The sequence below is a fragment of the Ailuropoda melanoleuca genome, chromosome 5, assembly GCF_002007445.2.
Source record: "Ailuropoda melanoleuca isolate Jingjing chromosome 5, ASM200744v2, whole genome shotgun sequence".
Taxonomy (NCBI): Eukaryota; Metazoa; Chordata; class Mammalia; order Carnivora; family Ursidae; genus Ailuropoda; species Ailuropoda melanoleuca.
In genome coordinates, this window is record NC_048222.1 from 101759879 (window position 1) to 101778726 (window position 18848).

The window sequence follows — 18848 nt, forward strand, 5'->3', positions numbered from 1 at the left end:
CTATTCCTACACTCTGAAGGGTTTTAATCAGGAAAGGATGCTGTATTTTGTCAAATGCTTTTTCTGCATCAATTGAGAGGATCATATGGTTCTTGAGTCTTTTCTTGTTGATATGATGTATCACATTGATTGATTTGCGAGTGTTGAACCATGCTTGCATCCCAGGTATGAATCCCACTTGGTCATGATGGATAATCCTTTTAATGTACTGTTGGATTCTATTAGCAAGGATCTTGTTGAGGATTTTGGCATCCATATTCATTAGAGAAATCGGTCTGTAATTCTCCTTTTTGAGGGGGTCTTTGCCTGGTTTGGGGATCAAGGTAATATTAGCCTCATAGAATGAGTTTGGTAGCTTTCCTTCTGTTTCTATTTTTTGAAATAGCTTTAGGAGAATAGGTATTATTTCTTCTTTGAATGTTTGGTAGAATTCCCCAGGAAAACCGTCTGGGCCTGGAGTTTTATTATTTGGAAGGTTGTTTATCACTGACTCAATTTCTTCATAGTTAATTGGCCTATTTAAGAAATCTATTTCTTCCTGTTTCAGTCTTGGTAGTTTATAGGTTTCCAGGAAGGCCTCCATCTCTTCCAGATTGTTTAGTTTTTTGGCATATAGCTGTTGATAAAAGTTTCTAATAATCCTTGCAATTTCAATGGTGCTGGTCGTGACCTCTCCCTTTTCAGTCATAATTTTAATAATCTCAGTCCTTTCTCTTTGTTTTTGGACAAGTTTTGCCAGTGGTCTATCAATTTTATGGATTCTCTCAAAGAACCAGCTTCTAGTCCTGTTGATCNTTTGTTTCTTAAATGCCACATGAGTGAGATCATATAGTATTTGTCTTTCTCTGACTTATTTCTCTTAGCATTATACTCTTTAGCTCCATCTGTGTTGTTGCAAATGACAAAATTTCATTCCTTTTTATGGCTGAATAGTGTTCTATTGTATATATGTTTCACATCTTCTTTATCCATTCATTTATCGATGGACACTTGGGCTACTTCCATAGTTCGGCTGTTGTAGATAATGCTGCTATAAAGTAGGGGCGCATGTGTCCCTTTGAATTAGTGTTTTTGTATTTTGGGAGTAAATACCCAGTAGTGCAATTACTGTTTGTAGGGTAGTTCTATTTTTAATTTTTTCGGGAACCTCCATACTGTTTTCTGCAGTGGCTGTACCAGTTTGCATTCCCTGATGGTGGGTGAATTCTCAATTCCAAATTGTGCTGAAAGAATCACTCACTTGCTCAAATATTAAATTGACTGGATAACCTCCTGCATATCAAGTGTCCATAAGATTTTAATTTTGCATAAACTTTAGAAGAGGAAGACTTTCTCAGTGAGATACCCATAGTGATTGATTTTCGGTCTAAAGTGAGTTCTTTCCATTCCATGGGAGCCTGTCCTTCTCTTCCTTCTTTTCGGGATCCCAGGCGTCAATTCAGCAGTAAGACAGGCAGATTAAAACTTCACACAGGAATGGCAGGGAACTGAGAGAGTCAGCCAGACTAAGGAGGGGAGTACCAGGGAGGCTCACCTCCAGGAGAGGCTGAGGTCTGTGATGGTAGAGTATTGGTTTGTTTCCAGAGGCAGTAAGAAATCTGCGTTGGCATTGCACATTTGCAAAGATGTTTCTTTAAGGGCTTGCTGTGGTTTCTCTTTATTTCTGATGTTGACAAGACAGGATTCATTTAGAAAACATGGTTCACAAGTAGCTAGTGTGTATATGTGTGTGTGTGTGTGTGTGTGTGTTATAGTTTTTAGGAACTAAATTTGCCCCGTAACTCTTAAATCTTTTCTTTTTAACTTAGGCTAGTTTAAAAAATAAGTCATGTACAAAAATAATGATGACCTATTTTAGGAAAGAGCAATATATTTAATTTTCCCTGATCAACATATATGAATTATAGATTGATCTCCTACGAAAGCGCCTCCAGAACTGTTAACCTTCTTGGATAGACTTTCAGTGTTAGTCTTGTTTAATTTGTTCATTAAACATAACTCCAGCATCATCATAATGTTTCAATTGGCATAATCACTGAGTATCAAATGAGATATTATTAATGTGATTTTAAAATGACACAGCTGACTGTATTTCACACATGAAAGAAGTGTTTTAAATTTGCATTTTTACCACTAAAATCCTGGAACCTAGGTACTTGAGAAATTACTGGTAAGATGGCACTCATGTTAATGTTCTTATTTTTTTTAATTTTATTTTATTTATTTATGTGACAGAGAGACAGCCAGTGAGAGAGGGAACACAAGCAGGGGGAGTGGGAGAGGAAGAAGCAGGCTCCCAGCAGAGGGGCCCGATGTGGGACTCGATCCCGGAACGCCGGGATCACGCCCTGAGCCGAAGGCAGACGCTTAACGACTGCGCTACCCAGGCGCCCCAACGTTCTCATTTTCTAACTTGCTTTCCAAGATGAATTCCCTATCAAACATGCATGGAGATGAAAGGCGCTGTTGAGAGAACCAGAGGGACTGCTCATGGAACGGGTGGTCTGAGGGTTAGAGATGGATGGTGCTTGGGGTGGGTCAGAGCAGAAATAGGTAGGGTCCAGTTTCAGAAACTCTAGGTTTTAGAAGGAGATGGGGGAGGAAGGGGGACAGAAAAGAGGGGAGCATGCAGGATGTGGTCGTGAGAATGCACGGAGACAGCTTTTGCCCTGTCCCACCAACAGAAAGTGGTTCCCGTGGCACTGCTGTGGTGTTTCCAGTTAAGCAGGCTTTATATGCGTCGGCACAACCAGCCTTCTTCCAGACCCTTGAGAAAAGAAGCACTGGACAGAAGACCAGGGGAAAAGAGACTCGAGGTTGTGTGGAGGAGGAGCTCACTGACGGAGTCAGAGATTGTCAGAATGTGTGCTCTCGGTGTCTGAGGGAGAGCGACCAGGACCTCTTTGGCTTGGTGGACTGTGTGAATGTTCTAAAGCGTGTGGAAGGGCAGAGCATTCCTGGGACAGTTTAAGTCCCTAACGGATTGTCCATAAGCAGGAGAGAAAGGTTCTCTAAGGGTATCAGTTTGAGATGTCTGCTTGGTCAGGGTGTATGCTAGAGTCGTGGGTAGCTCAGTTCCCACATAGCCTCTGCTGCACCGCACGCCCGTGCGGTGTTCTTGGTGAAGCAGATTGGGGTCGACATTTAAAAAAAAGAGGAAAACAAATAGCTTTCTGGCAGGAAACCAGGGATGAGACATTCATTGAATGAGAAATTGAGGTAGATATGAATCCCCCTCCTACAGTGAGATCTGTAATAGGGGAGAAAGTTCCCATGATGGGCAAGGAGGTAAGGAGCTCTCAATTCCAAGCAGAAGGCCCTTGAAGCTGAGAATTTGGACATTTTAGTGTACATCCTGTCCTCCCCCACATTGTAATAAAGGAGATTTCTGCAGCCACTTATTCTCTCACTCATTGCAGACCCTTGATCTATGTGGAACAGTCTCAGGACAGCATAGGACTTTGGGAGTGTGGACGTCTCCATATTTCTGGCAGTATTTGGTGTCTAGCTGCATCCGTGAGGGAAAGGATTAGGAGACCTAGCATCTTTCCTCTTCTCTGGTGAGAGATGCAGACCCCAGGGGAGGAGAAGATTAGAACCTGATGCGGACTGCTCTTTTTCCAAGACAGACCCATACCCTAGCTTCGAAATTTGTTAGAAGAAATTTTGGCATATACGATCATGGGCAGTAGGGAAACTGGTAATGTTGCCCAACATAATAGCAGCAGAAGAAAGGAAAGTGGGAATCTAGGCTGCAAAACAAGAGATTCATTTACCAAAAATAAATTTTTTTAAATATTTTATTTATTTATTTGAGAGAGAGAGAGTGTGTGTGCACAAGTGGAGGGAAGGGCAGAGGGGGAGGGAGAAGCAGGGAGCCTGTCACTGCAGGGCCAATCCCAAGTGAAGGCAGATGCTTAACCAACCAACTGAGCCACCCAGGCACCCCACCACAGGTGAATTTATCACAGGATCCCTCTGATAGAAAACTATGTAACAGATTTGTTAGGATACCAAAAGGATTCTCTTGAAGTAAGGTGTAATGAGATGAAGGAATCTAGTCATTAACATCCCTGTGTAGGGGTGGTTCTCACAAAGAAAAACAGTAAGGGCTATCATATGCACTTCTGGCCACAACAGAATGATTCTCCCACCATAAACAGGTATGACAGCAGAGAGAATATTCAAGACCACTGTTCTCAGGTGTTAGAGAATAAGCTGAGTCAAGACTTTTCTAAAAGTGGAGAAGTAAATAGGTGCGCAAGAAAGGCAGTGGTCTTGCTGAACTGAGAGGCAGTGATTGGGGTTTGGGGCTGCTAAACTTTGTGGGTAGAGCACTAAAGAAGAGGAAGTTGTCCAGATGGGACCCATAGATCTGAGTAGGTGTTTATTCCCAGTCTGTGGTCTAATATTGAGCCAAGACTGTTAGAAGCACATCAGAGAGCAGTAGTTGCTGTGCGGAATAGAGGCAACACAGAGAATCCCTAGTTTACCCAGTGTTAGGAGATATTGGGGTTCCATCACAGAGTGGGGAGACCTCACTGAACAACTTGGGTGCTCTTCTGAGATCACAGAAAGGCCACACTCTACAAGGACCATGCCCTCAAGTAATGCCATACCTTAAGAACAAAATACCAACTCTTCAAAGGAAGACAAGATATTTTAGGCTCTTTACTGTGTGTCACACACAATACGAAGTGTACAATAAAAAAAAACCTACCAAGCATATGAAAAACTAGGAAAATGTGGCCCAGAGAAATAGACCTCAAAATTACCCAGAGGTTAGATTTAGCAGACGAGGACTTAAAAGCAGCTTCTATAAATATGATCAAGGACTTAAAAGAAAGGATGGTCCTAGTGAGGAAACAAATGGGGATGTCAGGGGGAAAAAAAAAACCCAACTATAAAAATAATCTAAATGGGAACTCTAGAAATGAAAAAGAGAATATCTGAAATAAAAAGTCCAATCTGAAGAATAGGGAAAAAATATTTTTAAAAAATGAACAGAGCCTTAGTGACCTTTGGGACAATATAATCTGTTATACACATAATTGGAGTTCCTGAGGGAGAATAGAGTGAATGGAGCAACATAAAAAATGTATATTTGAAGAAATAAGGGCAAATTCCCCAGATTTGGAGAAAAATATCAGTGTGCATATCTAAGAACACCACAAATCAGCAACGTAGGCTAAGTAAAAAGAGAAACACACTTAGACATATCATCAAACTACCATAGACTAAAGATAAAGAGACAGTCCTGAAAGTGGTTAGAGTTGGGGTTGGGGTACATATTATGCACTAAGGGGGAACTGATTAAAAGATAAGTATAAGAGAGCTGATGTGCGGGGCGCCTGGGTGCCTCAGTCTTTAAACGCCTGCCTTTGGCTCAGGTCATGATCCCAGGGTTCTGGGATCAAGCCCAGCATCAGGCTCCCTGCTCAGTGGGGAGCTTGCTTCTCCCTCTCCCACTCCCCCTGCTTGTGTTCCCTCTCTCGCTGTCTCTCTCTCTGTCAAATAAATAAATAAATAAAATATTTTTTTAAAAAAAGAGAGAGAGCTGATGTGGCTTTGTGTTTTCAGATGAGGTAGACAGAAACTATTACCACAGGTAAAGGAGAACATTTCATAATGATAAAAAGGCAGTCAATCATGGAGGTGTAATCATCCTAATGTGCATGCATCTAATAACAGTTTCACAATGCCTGAGGCAAAATCTGACAGAACTAAAAGGAGAAATAATAAAACACAGTTGTGGATTTTAAGTCCTACTCACTAATTGATGGGTCAAGTAGACAAAACAAAACAAAACAAAATCATATAAACAACTATCTTGGGGTGCCTGGGTGGCTCAGTCGTTAAGCATCTGCCTTTGGCTCAGGTTATGATCCCAGAGCCCTGGGATCGAGCCCCACATCGGGCTCCCTGCTCTGCTGGGAGCCTGCTTCTTCCTCTCCCACCCCGCCCCCCCTGCTTGTGCTGCCTCTCTCACTGGCTGTCTCTCTCTCTGTCAAATAAATAAATAAAATCTTTTAAAAAATTAAAAAATAAAAAAATTAACAACTATCTCCTTTATTTGATGTAGTTGGCATTTATAGAATCCTACATCTAGCAATTGCAGAACACACATTGTTTTCAAGTACACAGGGAATGTTCAACATCATAGATCATATTCTGAGCCATTAAAAAGTCTCAATACATTTAAAAGATTGAAATCACAGAGACTATGTCTTCTGACCACAGTGAAATTTAGGAATCAATAACTATAGGATTTATAGGACAAAAAAAAAGGCCCAAATATTTAAAAATTAAGAGATACTCTTCTAAATAATCCATGGGTCAATAAAGTAATTGAAAAGGAAATTAGAAATTATTTTGAACTGAATGATGAATATACAACAATAAAATTTGTGGGATGCAGTTAAAGCAGTTAATAGAAATAAATTATTTTGTATACATTTAAAAGAAGAAAGGAATAGGGGTGCCTGGGTGGCAGAGCGGTTGGGCGCCTGCCTTCGACTCAGGGCGTGATCCCGGCGTTGCGGGTTCGAGCCCCACGTCAGGCTCCTCCGCTGTGGGCCTGCTTCTTCCTCTCCCACTCCCCTGCTTGTGTTCCCTCTCGCTGGCTGTCTCTTTCTCTGTCGAGTAAATAGATAAAATCTTTAAAAAAAAAAAAAAAAAAAAAAAAAAAAAAAAAAAAAAAAAAAAAAAAAAAAGAAGAAAGGAATAAGATAGAGTGAAGTAGTAAATCAAAGGAGGGAATTATAAAGAGAAAGGAGAATTCTATAAACTAGAACATAAATATTAAAGATAATTACCATATGGAAACTTGTTGAAAACATTAATAAAATCGTTTTGTCCCTAGTAAGAATAATCAAGAAAAAAAAGAGAAAAAATGAATTATCAATAGCAGGAATGAAAATAAGGTACTATTATAGATCCTACATATGTTATAAAGATATTATGTAGAACTCCATGTAAATAAATTTGATAACTTATATGAAATAGACAAATATCTGACTTTACAAACTGACCCAAAAAGAAATAAAAAACCTCAGTAGCTCTGTATCTACTAAGAAATAAGAATTTATAGGGGGCACTGTGGTAGCTTAGTGGGTTAAGCATCCAGCTCTTGATTTCAGCTCAAGTCATGATCTCAGGGTTGTGAGATGGAGCCCACATCTGCCTCTGCACTCAGCTGGAGTCTTCCTGAGAGTCCCTTTCCATTTCCCTCTGCCCCTCCCCCCCAAATAAGTGAATAAATAAATTTTTTAAGAAAAAAGAAATAGAATTTATAGTAACTACCCACCCCCCTCCCTCAAAATAAAATATCTCCAGGCTCAGATGATATTATCAGTGAATTCTATAAGACATTCAAAGGATTAATACCAATCTCACACAAACTCAGAAAATATAAAGTAAAAAAATGTTTTCCAACACGTAGTGTGAGTCCAGGATAATCCTGACATCAGAATCAAGACATTGGACCAAAATCAAGGTGTAAGTAAACAAAATTATAACCATTATCTTTTAGAACATAGATACAAAACTCCTCAATAGAATACTAGAAAATCAAATCCAATGATGTATGAAAAGGATAATAAAACCAAGTGGGGCTTATCCTAAGAATGCAAGGTTGGTTCAACATTTGAAACTCAGTTTATATTAGCCATATTAACAGGAAAAAAATGAGAAATTTGTGTGGCTGTCTCAATAAGTGCAGAAAACATATTTGACAAAATTCAACACTTACTCAAGATTTTTAAAAATTGCTATCAACAAACTGAAAATAGGACCTAATAAAGGGCATCTACAAAAAAATTTATAGCTAACTTTATACTTAATGGTGAAAGACTGAATGCTTTACCCCTAAGATCAGCAAAAGGCAACAATGATTATTTTCACCACTCTATTCAGTATTGTACCAGAAGTCATGAAAAAGAAATAAAAGATAAAAGTAGGAAAGAATGAAATGAAAAAGTCTTTTCAGAGGTGATATGATTATTTATGTAGAAAACTCTAAGAAATCTACAATTTAAGGCTCCTGGGTGGCTCAGTCATTTAGGCATCTACCTTTGGCTCTGGTCATGTTCCCAGGTTTCTGGGATCGAATCCCACGTCCGGCTCCCAGCTCAGTGGGGAATCTGCTTCTCACTCTGCCCCTCAATCCTCTTGTGCTCTCTCTCTCTCTTTCGTTCACTCAAATAAATAAATAAAATATTTAAAAAAAAAGAAATCTACAATTTACTAATAAGGGAATTTAGTAAGATCCCAGGATATAAGATTAATATTCAAAAACCAACTGGTTTTCTATATATTTGCAGTAAAAAATAATAAATGAAAATTTAAAAATTCAAAATTTAAATAACATCAAAAATAGTATAAAAGATATGTAGGAACTGAACACTGAAAACTACAAAACTTTGCTGAAAGAAAATAAAGATGTAAATAAATAGCTAAACATTTTTGAAAAATATTTTAAGTTGAGAGACATCAAAATAATAAATAAATAAATAAATAAATAAATAAATATTGAGAGACTTGCCCTGATTTAGGACTTTGTAAAAAGCTATGGTAATGAAGAGTGCGGTATTGGCATAAAGCCAGACAAATAAATTGGTGGGACAGAATTAGAGTCCAGAAAGAGATCCTCACAATTGATTTTTGACAAAGGTACCAAGGCAATTTAATAGTGAAAGGAAAAGTCTTTTCAATAAATTATTTGTGGAATGATTGGATATCTCTAAGGAGGAAAAGCTTGACCACAATCTTACACTATACACAAAAATTAACTTGAAATTTCTCATAGACCTAAATTTAAAAGCCAAAATTTTCAAAATTCTAGAAGAAAACACAGTATCTTTGTACTCCTGAGGTAGAAAAAGACTTCTTGGAGATGACACTATCTCAAACCATAAAAGAAAAAAAAAATAGTAAAATTGAACTGCATAAAAATTGGGTAGTTCTGGGGCGCCTGGGTGGCACAGCGGTTGAGCGTCTGCCTTCGGCTCAGGGCGTGATCCCGGCGTTATGGGATCGAGCCCCACATCAGGCTCCTCTGCTATGAGCCTGCTTCTTCCTCTCCCACTCCCCCTGCTTGTGTTCCCTCTCTCACTGGCTGTCTCTATCTCATAAATAAATTTAAAAAAAATTGGGTAGTTCTGCTCATCAAAAGGCACCATTAAGAAAACGAAAAAGTAAGCTACATATTGGGAGAATATGTTTGCCATATTTCTATAATCATTAGTAAAATAGCAAACACATCTACAAAAATGGGTAAAATATTTGAAATGACACTTCACACACACACAAAAAGACATCTAGGAATTCCAATAAATCCATGAAAAGAGTGTTCTTCATCATCATTATCAGGGAAATGGGAATTAAAATCATGATATACTACTTTACACCATTAGAATGGATAAAATTGAAAAGTATGAGAACATCAGTGTTGATAAGGATGTGGGGCAGCTGGAAGTCTTGCCTGTTGCTGGCAAAATACTTGAGAAGTGTATGGTAGTTTCTCATGAAGTTAAATTATGCACCTGCCTCATGACCCTGCAATTCTATGCCTAGATTTTTACCCAGGAAAAATGACAACATATGTCTACAGAAAGACATGCACAAGAATGTTTCTAGCAGCTTCATTCATAATAGCCCCAAACTGGAAACAACACAAATGTTCATGGTGAATGGAAAAATCAGTGTGCTATGCAGATTTAATATAATACTACCCAGCAGTAAAAAACAATGATGCATTAACACATGAAACTCTATGGATGAATCTCAAAGTTCTAATGTAGAACAAAAGAAACCAGACACACAAAAAATCACACATATGATTTCATTTATGTGAAATTAACAAACTAGCAAAATTAATCTATGTCAATAGAAGTTACATGGTTGCATACTGGGATGGAAAGTGAGTGGGTGGAGGAATCAGGAAACTTCCCGGGGTGATTGAAGTGCTCTATATTTTGATTTGTATGATGGTTACACAGATACATTTATATACTATATATTATGTTTTATATGTTATAAATACATATACATCCAAACTCTTCTCACTATACTTTAAGGTCAACGCAGACCATTGAATATAAATTTCACGGTAATAAAAAAGTGAGGGGAAAAACTCAAGGTAAGAGGTGAACTTCTTCATTTCATTTTCTGGATCTGCATGCGTGGATGGGGGTGAACAGAGAACAATATGGAGACAGGGCAAAGGAAGAAGTGACTGTGAGTGCAACATAGCATTGGAGAGGGGGAGGGATTTCCTAGCTATTATGTGTATGAAACTTGGGGGAAAGGGAAAGATGTGTAGGGAGGCTGCTTAGGGAGCTTTGTTTGCAGCAGTGTGAAGACTCATCATCTCTTCAAGAAAACTTGAAGAGCTCCATTTTTCTTGGCTCCCAGGGTAGTTTCGCGTTGTTTTGTAATGTCACCATACTGAGACAAGGCATGGTGCGAGTTTCCGACAGCAGGCCCACACATTTTCAACTCCGCTGTTGAACCACCAGACCACACAAGGCTCTGACGGGAGGTGGGTACTGAGGAATGCAGTGTACGTTTCTGGTTTCCTGCCTGAGAAGGGCCATTCAAGGAAGTTCTTCAGGGGTCCTTATGTCATCAAACAATAAGAGCCAGACCTGACAATCTAGTTCGTTTAAAAGGAAATGTCACTTGTATTTTTATAAGTGGAAAATCCTGGTGATTTCTTCGTGGGTTGCTTGGACTGAGTGAAGCATCCTGTGGATTGATTTTTTCTTGCAACTTGTTTACGGCAGTTTGGAATTCCCGCTCTATTCTTTTGTTCCCAGAGGGACCCCTAGGTTTCCCTAACTGTTGTGCCACATCTTGGAGCTGTGGAACCTCAGCAGAATGCTCTGGGCACAGCTGGAATTTACTTTGTTTCCTGCTCAGCCACTGAAGACCTGCGTTTGTTATGGACTGAGTTTGGTGTAGGAATCCCTTTGCCACCAACTCCCTCTGCTGGCCTGGAATTTGCATCTTCTCCTCAACCCTCTTCCCCATCTAGTATGATTGTTATCTCCTTGGAATATAAAGATAGCAACCCCAAACTAAAACAACATGCTTATGAGGAAGCTCAATAAAATTTGGTTACTATTATTCCCAGCTCCCATTTTCCTGCTCATCTTCCTTCTGTTGTCTCACTTTGTGACTCAGTGGTCTTTAACCACCATGTACCGGCCCCCACCCCACCCCCAGTATATCATTGTAGGGCTCAGCAATAAGGCATGTCTCAAAAACTGGGTGTTTTTTTTTTTTCCTATATGCAGAGTACTTAAAAATGTATTTCTATAAAATATTTCTAACTATTAACAGATTTGTGCTCACTAGTTTTTCATATTTCTTGGCAGATTTTAATGCTAAAATCTTGCATGCCATCTGATTTGAGGGAAGGATTAAGAGCAAAGGGGGAAGGGTGGGTAGGTAAAAGCTGAATTATTCTTAACAGTTCTGGGAATGATACCATATTTTAAAATCAATCCAGAATGGAAAATGGAAGTTGCTTTCAGGCATGGCAGTCTAACATTTGCAGCTCAGTTTCTGTTTCCAGTTCTCCCAGAAGACAGATATAATGAAATCTTCCATGAAACTCCAAATCTCTTAAGATGATGTTTTTGGGGCATGGAAAAAACCCACAAATACTTAGGGCTTATGCCGATAAAGGGGAAAGTAAGTCTGTTTCCTATTCCCCTTGGACCTAGTGGGAAGGAGGCGGGAGTGGAGAGGGGAGTCCTGACTAAGAATTTGATGATGTTAAAGGAAAAAATGTCCTTCTAAAGACTTTGCCAGTGTTTTGCTCCAAGCGGTACGGACCTGTAAGGAATTGCCTCTATTAAATATAGATCTTCCTCGACTTATGATGGGGTTCCATACCAGTAAACTCATTGCAAGTTGAAAATGCATTTCTTACACCTAACGTTGGAATCTCCTAGCTTAGCCTCGCCTGCCTTAAACTTGCCCAGACGTTAGCGTACAGTTGGAAAACCGTCCAACACAAAGCCTATTTTATACACAGCATTGAAAATCTCATGTAACTGAACACTATACTGAAAATGACAAACAGAATGATGGTGTGGGTACAAAATAGTTGCAAGTGTATCGGCTGTTTACCCTCATGATGGCGTGACTGACCGGGAGCTGCCACTGGCCGGCATCACGAGAAGGTGTCATGCCACATATCTCTAGGCCAGGATCAGATCGAAATTCCAAATTTGACGTATGGTTTCTACTGAGTATGTATCACTTTTGTACCACGTAAAGTTGAAAAATCGTTAAGTTGAACCATCTGAAGTTGAGGGCCGTCTGTAGAGTACCTTAGTGAGTGTGGGTATGTGTATCTAGACCCAGGCCTTAGTTTGAATAGGAATGGAGAATTAAACATCTTCATCTAGTAAATGTATATGGCTTTAGTGATAGGGGCTGGCAGTTAGTCTGGAGGTGTTGTACTTGGGAGTTTACCGGAGTGAGAATGACTGGGAGTGGTATCACCATGGGGATATCCTTCTAAGGACTGGCATCCAATAAGGCTTATTTTCCAAATTATTCAAGAACTTTGGAAGTTATTCTAAATCATAAGCACAGTATTTGAGACATGCCTTATTGCCCAGCCCTATGATGATGTCTTGGGGTGTGGGATTGAGAACCACTGAGTCACACAGTGTGACAACAGAAGGTCTGGAGGTGGGACTGGGTAAAGACAGGAGGGTGAGCAGGAAAATGAGAGCTGGGAATAATAATAACTAAGTTTTATTGAGTGCTTATTACGTGTCAGGCATTGGGGACTTTCTGTACATTATTTCACTGAATCTTCACCTTTACCCTGGGAAGTGGCTGCTAATCCCATTGGACACAATTAGTAAATGGTGGACCAGAATTCAGTTTAGTGCCCCAATTCTTTAGAGCACGGAGAAAATGTATCATATGTATTGCTTTATTTGAATGAAATTAAAATCCACTGATCATAGTATAAGGCCTTGTGAGGACATAGATTTTGGATTATTCAACAGAAGGAGAGCCTGCATTTGCAACAACATGGATGAACCTGAAGGACATTATACTAAGTGAAATAAACCCGTCACAGAAAGAAAAATACTGCATGGTCTCACTTATATGTGGAATCTAAAAAAGGGTGCATACCTAGAAACAGAGAATAGAGCAGTAGGTTACCAAGGGCCAGGGAGGTGGGGGAAATGGGAAGGTGTTGGTCAAAGCGTACAAAGTTTCATTTATGTGGGATGAATACACTCCAAAGATCTAACAAACAGCATGGTGACAATAGTTAATAATACTGTATTGTATACTGGAAATTGTGTATGGGTAAGTGTAGATATCAGGTGCTCTCATCACACACACACGGACACGCACAAAGGTAACTATATGAAGAGTTGAGTATGCCAATTACTTGACTGTAGCAATCATTTCAGAACGTGTATATATATCAAAACATCATGCTGCACACCTTAAATTTATACAATTTAATTTTAAAAATTAAGTTAAATTTTAAAAAAGATAAAAGGTAAACATGTATCAGATGGGACTTCTCCCCCTCTACAAAACAAAGACAAAAACCAAAGCATATCTATTTCCATACCCTTCCCTTTCTCCTTTTCCTGTCTGTTCTTAGACCATTCAGCAACCTCTCCTTTTCTATGTTCAGATGCTCTTCTTACTAGCTGTATTCCTCCCGCAGGGTTTCACTCTGTCCAGCACAGAGATGAGCAGCTAGACTGAGAGGATGGGCCAGATTTTCATTATTTTGCAAATGAAGCAGAGGGAAAATGACTTCTCAGACCTTCCCTCATTTCTTCGTTTTGAGAAGCTGGGAAAGCAGCATACAGAATAGACAGAGTTCATTGACAAAGGGGAGACCTGGGGCCCAGGAAAGTTTTTTTCACATTTCTCAGGTTGCTTTACTCTCTGTTTAGAAGAGACCTTTTCTAGAAGGTAAATGCTCGGTCCGTCCTGGAGAGAGTTAACCGTGGGATGGGTACAACTCAGACTGGTCGGCACAGTCAGGCTTCAAGAGAAGGCAGAAGAGTGTCCGTTAAGGGACAGTTGTCTGCAAAACCAAAAGGTGCTGTATCTGATTAGAGGGTTGCCACAGTTTTGTGAAAAAGCAAGTTGTGTTTGGTAAGAAGCTGAGGACGTATAAGTGAACTGTTCTGGTGTTATATGATGCGATATTTTATTTAAATGGAGCCCAGGTCCTAAATTGAGCCACTTTCAGGAATACGAATGCGCTCTCTTCTTGAATGTAAAACAGGTGTTCTAGACCTAGACAACCTTCATTTCAAACTTTCAGATTAATTTATGAAAACAGTTGAGAACAGACATAGAGCAAATAATCAGTCATTAAGTCCTAACCCAAATCATGCATGTAGTGGGGTACGATTTGACAAAGGTGTTGCTTACTGTTTTTGCCCAATACATGTTCATTTAGATGACATTTTATGTCCCTTCCCTCTATCAGCTCTTATGGACTTTCTAGTATCGTTAAAGTACACATTAGACTGCATGTCCTACTTCATAGGACAACACCCTTGTCTACTCTTGGTTCATACTGCCTGCCTCCTGGCCTCCTCCACGCCACACAGACCTGGGGTAGGTCGCATGATTCTTACTTTTGGCTCAGGCTGTTATTTCACTAAGGATATCTTCCTCTTCTCTTAGGCTGTTCAGTTCTTTGAGATCTTGCTTAAAGAAGTAATGGGAGGAAGGTTTAAGACATACAAATAAATAAAATAGGGAATGGTCAGTATTATAAGAATGGAACAGGTAAGTGGCTACGGGAATTCAGTGGAAGGGAAGACTGCTTCAGCTGAGCGCATCAGGGAAGGCTTCTTGGAAGAGGTAGCAATTGCATTGGGCCTTCACATTCAGATACATGAGTGAATCATGAGTAGGATTTGATCATATTAAAGCGGACGGGGAAGGAATTCCATGCAGAGGGTACACCGTGAGGCAAAGCCTGGAGCAAGGAATATGTGGAGCAGTAGATGGTGCATTTTGGTGGAATACAGACATTACAAGTGAAATAAAAGAAAAGAGATTATAAAAGTGGGTTGGGGAGACCATGGCAACTGAATGTAAAGTGTTGGCATGGGGGGGCTCAATAAACTTTTTTGAAGTCGGAAGCAATTAAGAGATCACAGTAGTCAACAAATTATGATTATAATGTCATCATTGTTACTTTTAAAGCTGATTATAGAATGGACTTCTAGACCAGTGGCCAAGTGGGCTCACTAATACCTCACCCCTGAATTCAACAGAATTACCAAATAGGCATGGGAAACATTGGGCAACTGAAGACCTATCCTGCACTGTCAGGCCCCTTACCATGGGTGAGAGCAGGGATTATTTCCTTCCTTCCTTCCTTCCTTCCTTCCTTCCTTCCTTCCTTCCTTCCTTCCTTCCTTCCCTCCCTCCCTCCCTCCTTCTCTCCCTCCCTCCTTCTCTCCCTCCCTCCCTCCCTTCCTCCTAAAATAACTGAGTATCTGTTATGTTCCAGGTACCTTCTACATGCTGAGGATAAAGATTTTAACAGACAGACATAGAACTTATACTTGAGAGAGAATTCCAGTATTCCTAAAATAGACCAAATCTGAAAAGAAAATCCCACAGAGGCCTCAGCTGATTGTGCTCAATTTCTTCTCCTCATCTCGGGAGGCTGTATAACCACAAAAATGACAAATGTTTATCTCATCCAATTTTCTAAACTATAAATGGTAATAAGAATTCTTCCCTTGAATAACTCCTTGATTTTTTGAGTCAAATGAAAGCCCTTTGAAACGTTCGCATGCTCTTCACACATAAAGAAACGTTTAGTTAATAAGCTTCAGTGTTTTCAGCTTATGTGCTCTTTCTTCTTTTTTCTTAGCAAATCTTTCACTATAATTCCTCTTTGTCCTTTGATTCACTCTTTAACTTTCCTTCTTACCTTGCCTGCTTTTCTCCACTAAGGATATTTGAATACTTTCCAAGACAAGCCACCCCAGAATTGCTTTCTGCGATAGTCCTACAACGACTCGGCCTTGGGAAGAAAGTTTGCTTGTGCTTTGGGAATGCTTTAACTCCTTATTTAAATTTGACAAACTTCTGAGTGTTCCGGTAACACTTGGTCAATGAGAAGAAAATGTTTTTATTAAAACAGGGGCTTCACTGAGTGCCCATGCTGGACCACACACCATGCTGGGCAGTGGGGAATGGCAGTGGGGAATAACAACATAGAAATGGTCCCTCCCTCTCCTTGCAGAGTGTTTGGTGTGTGAGGGAAGACAGACCGCAACTGCAATGGAATAATCCAGAGGGCTATGAGGATAGATGGGAAGCATCAGCAGGTACATGTTTTCTTAGCAAAAATGTTCATGAGATTTTCGAAGTGGATTGTACAAGGAAGTGTTATGAACCTTACATTTAGGGGCATTCGGGGGGCTCAGTTGGTTAAGCATCTGACTCTTGGTTTCAGCTCAGGTGATGATCTCAGGGTCCTGAGATCGGGCTCCAGGCTTAGTGGGAGCTGAGGATTCTCTCTCTCCCTCTGCACACACCCCCCCTCCACTTGAGCACTCTCTCTCTCTCAAATAATTCTTCAAAAAATCATCTTTGTATTTAAACAAATGGATTATGAACACAGTGTGGAAAGAGTACGTGGTACTCACACTTATTGATGTCATTAAAATATTCTTAATAATACAAACAGCTAACCTTTTTTTTAACTGCTTAGCACTATAATTGCTAAGCATTGTGCTAAGAGCTTTACACACATTATCTCATTTAAAAATCACAACAGTCCCACGAAATAGCATGGCAGAGTCCAGTTGTTGGCTATCCAGTGGTCTCATTAGCACGTTCACCCTTGGTACACAGTCCTTGTTTCCTTTCCCCTTCTCCAGAAGTTTATTTCCTTGTTGGCCCTTCCCCAGTCCTTCCTCTAGAAGCAAATCACAATTGGTCTAAACAAATGATAATGGTCTAAGTTGCCTTGCCAAGTAATCAGTTAAGTCTGTGCAGGCCATGCAGTCCTGAGAATTGAGGGAAAAGCTTGTAGGACCTTTTGAGAAGAGGTTTCTTGCTCTTAAACACGGATGCAAGGCAAACATGCTCCCCTTTCCCACTCTGTGTACTATCACTGGTGAGGGATGTATGACACCAAATAGCAAACTTGGTCCAAAGTGAGCACCAAGCCCGAGGAAATGAGCTGCACCAAACACGGTGGCAGGGGGTGGAGGACCCAAAGCCTTGATGGGACTGTTTAGCTGCTGAGCTAATCAGTCCTGGAATTCCCTCACCCTCACCTTCTCAACAAGGAGAATAATAAATGCCCTTATTATTTAAGATGTTTTGGTTGGGTTTTCTGTTACTCGCAACTGAACGTATGCCTACAGATGGGTTATTTCCTTTTTATAAAATTGAGGCACAGAGAAGTTACTGCTCAAGATAAGGTGCTAAGAGGGGAAACCAGGTTTCAAAGCTACTCTGGCTCCTGAGACAAGCCTTGGGCTTCACCACCAGCTGTAAACACCACTGTACTCACCTTGATCTTTCATTTCTTCACAAGTGCAATAGTGCTGACGTAAGTACATTCCATTTCAAGAATGAAATTTGCTCTGCTGTATTAGTTTGGCCTGGAGTACGATGTTGGTGGTCCTAAGGTCTGCCTGGACTCTGGTCCCCTTCATTAGTAAGAGTTAGGAGAAGCAGGAGAGAACTTTCTGTTCTTCACCACCCCTTTACCTGTGCTTTGTGAGAGAATTAATGGATGAATATATATGTATCATGGATATAAAAACGATGTGATCAATCTCCTTAGATTGATTTTTAAATTCTTGAATATGAATGTATCTGAGACCAGGGAATTACCCCCGTGCACATCAAGATTATTTATGCATGTGTTCAATGAGTTGTACCAGCCTGGGAATACAGATAAGGCCATCTGAAGAATCTCTCCTCGCCCTTACGGAGACATCATTAACCTATGATGTAATTAATTCTGAGTGTCCGTGAACGTGTTTGTGGGAGTGGTAAGGAGGTGCTCCTCAGACTTAGAGAGGAGCATGTCTGACTCAGGGCTGAAATGGTGGAGGAGAGGGCTGGTAGAATATTTCTGGAAAACTGGGAAGTTTAGACTAGTATGTGCCATAATGAAAAAGTCTGTAGCATATTTTAGCAGGAAAATAATGCTTTTTTGATTAAAAGTTTCTTTTAGACATAGCCAGTCAGCACTGACATGGTGCCTATGGCATTGGGATATGGAAAATCTCATGATTATGTGGACATGAGATAAAAGAGATGATTAAACTATTATAGGAAGATACAGGGCTTGTTTTTTCAATAACCATTTACTCTCCTCTTTCTGTCTTTGTCTCGCTTGCATCTGTATTAAAATATGAGGTCATTTCTTTCTCCCAGCCCAAAGGTTTCAGGCCCAAGTGTTTATTGGAACATTGTGGGATGCGTTGAACACCCATGTGAGTGGGACTTTTGTCAAATTGTAGAGGCTCTAATTTGCAAGGAAGAGGCATACCGTGGACTCATTTTAGCTGCATGTTTAAAGTCATCTTTTCCTCTTCTGGCCTCTATCTCTTAAGTTTGCCTTCCTCGGTCAGTTACCAGTCATATAACCATTATGTATAACATCTATTTCTATATGACGGTCTTTATTAAGTTAGTGTATTTTGTACTCCACCTAATTAAAAAAATAATAGGAAGCCACTAACAGAACTACATGAGATTCGGAAAGATAAAATTAAGGCAATCAGGGTAAAGGGAACGTGAAGTGGCATAGTAAGATGAAGCCAGGCAGAATTTAGTATGTGGAAGGA